Below are 3097 nucleotides of genomic sequence, written 5' to 3' on the forward strand. Positions count from 1 at the left end.
ATATATATATATATATATATGCACACACATACATACACACATAAGCATATATACATGCACACACATACACACACGTAGAAGGAGGAGGAAAGAGAGTGAGAGGAAGAAAGAAAGAAAAAAGAAACAAAGAAAGAAAAAAGAAACAAAGAGAGAGGGAGTGAGGGAGATTTGTTGACAATTAAATAGAACAGAAGGGTTATTGTCCGTAGAGACTAACCTTCGATAAAAAATTTGGTTTGCAGATGGCGTTACAATTCCATTAGCAAAGACAGCTAAGTGTTGTTATGTAGAACACTTCTGAGTTAATTACAGCTCTTATGTTATATACAGAACATCAGAAAACCCTTCGCAGTCACGGTGTGTGTCGTCTAGTGGAATTGAAGGACTTCGTAATAGAGGAAACGACAAAGCCGCAATGAATAAACGTCTAAAATGGCTAGAGGTGTGGCTATTAAGATAATTAAAATACATACAGACGTTTGAAGGTGTTTCTTGTAATTGAAGAGCTTAAAGTTATCGATTAGCCATCTCGAACACAAGTTCTGAGTCGTCTTTGAAATCACGGGGACACTTTTAACGAGATCATTAATGAGGAATAAATAATCTTAAAGAATATGATGAGGCAATATTTTTACAAATTAGGTGGAGGCTCCTGTGAACTTTTTCAATGATTCTGCTTGATTATAAGAAGTTTCATTTACATTAAATCGTAGAAATAGAGGTGGACACCTAATTATTAACTAATTATTGCTTTAGTTGCATATTTTCTTTCATTATTTCTCAAAAATACAAATAAAATGCGATACTTTGAGCAGTTCATTGTGTTCCTTTACATACATCAAAGAATATAAATTTCCAATCAAGAAAATTCCTCGGAATTTCTTTCATATATTTTGACATGTATATGATAAATATATAAAGTTAATTACTGACAGATCCTTGTTAGTTGATTTAATCTACAGTAAACTAATAATGAGTGGGTGTTGTGTGTGCGTGTGCACGTGTACACCAGCCTCGCTTCTAAACAAATATATTCTTTATCCTTTTACAAGTTTCAATAATCGACTCCGACGATACCGAATTATTGCCTTCAAAATCTTGAGTGAATCGCATAGACTTCTGCACTAAAACTATTTCTAACTTGGTACTTTATAGATTTTTGCTTTCTAACTGCTATATTGCGAGAAATAAAAAAGATGACAACCACAGAAATTTAAGCATACATAAAGGCATACACGCTTACACCCACTCACACACACACACACACACACACACATACACACACACACACACACACATGTATAATGACATTAAGCTCCATAAACTCCTCCATTCAGCAAAACCTAACACAGCAACGTATCCACTAACATGAGATCATAGCAGAAGACACCCCAGTCTATCTCTCTCACTCCCCCCTCTCTCTCTATCTCTCTCTCTCTCTCTCTCTCTCTCTCTCTCTCTCTCTCTCTCTCTCTCTCTCTCTCTCTCTCGCTCTCTGCATATATATCTGCTCACTGCCTTCTTATAGAAAAGACGTATTTTTTCTGTCTCTTCTCTCATGCACGTCTATCTTAAGCGTTCATAATTTTTCTATCGTCTTGGCTTAACAGCCCTCACTGTTTGTTTTACTATCTTGTTCTCACTGCCCTGTTCTTACTGTTTTTTTATTGTGTTGTTCTTACTGTCCTGATATATCAAAACAATAGGGATGTCTAAGGCGGCGAGATGGCAGAAACGCCGTGCGAAATGCTTAGTTCAAATTCCGCCGAGGTCGACTTTGCCTTTCATCCTTCGGGGTTGATAAATTAAGTACTAGTTGCGTACTGGAGTCGATCTAATCGACTGGACCCCTCCCACAAAATTTCGGGCCTTGTGCCTAGAGTAGAAAAGAATAATTGAGATGTCGCACGCAGACGAAATGCGCAAATATCTAACGGAACCAGATCTTTAAGACAGTGTCAACACACCTTTATACACAGACGTCATTATTAATATAAATCAAAAGGCGGCTTACTGGCAGAATCGTTAGCAGGCTGGGGGAAATGCTTAGCGGTATTTCCCCTGTCTTTATGTTCTGAGTTCAAATTCCGCCGAAGTCGACTTTGCCTTTCATCCTTTCGGGGTCGATAAATTAAGTACTGGGGTTGATCTAATCTACTGACCCCACCTCAAAAAAAAAATTTCGGGCCTTGTGCTTAGAGTAGAAAAAATCGTTAGCACGCTGGGGAAAATGCTTAGCGGCATTTTGTCCGTCATTACGCTCTGAGTTCAAATTCTACCGAAGTCAACTTTGCTTTTCAATCTTCCGGAGTCGATAAAATATGTATCAGTTGAGCAGAGGGATTTATGTATCCCCCTCTCCAAATTTTCCGGCCTTGTTCCTAAATAGAAAGAATTATTGATATAAAGAAAGGATTATTAATATCATTGGCATCGTGCAAGAAAGTGTGATGATGTATACGGAGGAATATATGACTTCTGAATATCCTGAAGACTTCTATGTCGCATTCATGTAAAAGCATGCAAATCGTTAGATCACTACGTATGAGGTGTCGCAATGTCAAACTCCAGGTCACATTTGAAATGAAGATAATAAACTGACCAATGCATAAATGAGAACAGGAAACGGATATGTTCTAATCTTTATTGATCTGTCTCCTGAAATTACAGCATCACCGAAGAATTGATTATCAGAAAATACTCCATAACACTTTTTAATCAGCGGAGGTTTCAACGCGTGTCCACAAACGAAATACTGAATCTTGCAAATCTCATGTAAAATTTGCTAGAGTGATAAATATCAAAAGCTATCGAGTTAATATAAGATAGACAAAAGATTTTGGTGTTTATTTTTGTTTTTGCTGTTGTAGCTCCCATTTCTTGTTGATATGGTTGTGATTGCTGTTGAAATTATTATTTGTTCTTGTTGTTGTTGATCTTCTTCAGCTGTTCTTTTTCTTCTTTCCTTCTTTTTCATCTTTTTTCGATGGCCAGATAACTGAAGGGATGGTGGCGTGCATTTCCGCCCCGACATCCGAAACTCGAAGTTTTATCATACCTTCCGAATAATTGTCACATATTATTTACAGATATATAT

The 3097-nt window shown here is 37.1% G+C and overlaps 1 protein-coding gene across 4 annotated transcripts in view; it reads right to left on the reverse strand.

Moving 5' to 3' along the window:
* Positions 1-3097, reverse strand: part of LOC128251080 (probable serine/threonine-protein kinase DDB_G0282963) — a 332943-nt gene that overhangs the window by 128744 nt on the left and 201102 nt on the right. The window contains exon 1 of one of the 4 annotated variants that reach the window (XM_052977442.1): positions 218-295. The exons of the other annotated variants lie outside the window; for them this stretch is intronic. The gene's annotated coding sequence lies outside the window, so the exon portion shown is untranslated. Of the gene's footprint in view, positions 1-217; positions 296-3097 lie in introns of those variants that run through there. 4 annotated transcript variants of the gene reach the window in all.

This window comes from Octopus bimaculoides, chromosome 2 (assembly GCF_001194135.2).
Source record: "Octopus bimaculoides isolate UCB-OBI-ISO-001 chromosome 2, ASM119413v2, whole genome shotgun sequence".
Lineage (NCBI taxonomy): Eukaryota > Metazoa > Mollusca > Cephalopoda > Octopoda > Octopodidae > Octopus > Octopus bimaculoides.